The following is a 390-nucleotide window of genomic DNA, read 5'->3' as shown; positions in this document are numbered from 1 at the left end:
GTATTCTACAGTCTGCCTGAATGTAATCATTGCGTAGGTGTGTAGTGTGATTCTGTGTAGTTTATTTATGGCATCCCGTTGGATTTGACGTCATCTGAACAGGACATCGCACGCTCACTGCTTGATAGCGCGCGAAGGCCCGTTTACGCCGGTTGTTAAACATCGTTATGGGGAAATGCAAGTTTGCGTCCAAATGGTTGGAAGATAAGGAGGAAGGACAATCAATACTGTATATAGTCAATGTGAGGTAAAGTGTGTCGCCAATGTAACCGGTTAGAACTCGAAGTGGCGATGAGGTCTTAAAATGTATGGAAAGGGTCTTAAAAGGTGTTACATTTGACTTCAGGATGAAGGCATACCTTTTGCAATCTGAGGAAATAAAGTTTCTTC

General features: G+C 42.8%; 1 protein-coding gene across 1 annotated transcript in view; it reads left to right on the top strand.

The window, feature by feature from the left end:
* cita (citron rho-interacting serine/threonine kinase a) overlaps nt 1–390 on the top strand; it is a 121,082-nt gene that overhangs the window by 43,133 nt on the left and 77,559 nt on the right. The gene's annotated exons all lie outside the window — the stretch shown is intronic.

This window comes from Notothenia coriiceps, unplaced genomic scaffold (assembly GCF_000735185.1).
Source record: "Notothenia coriiceps isolate Sejong01 unplaced genomic scaffold, NC01 NC01_scaffold00002072, whole genome shotgun sequence".
NCBI classification, from domain to species: Eukaryota; Metazoa; Chordata; class Actinopteri; order Perciformes; family Nototheniidae; genus Notothenia; species Notothenia coriiceps.
This window is presented reverse-complemented; position numbering and strand designations above follow the sequence as displayed.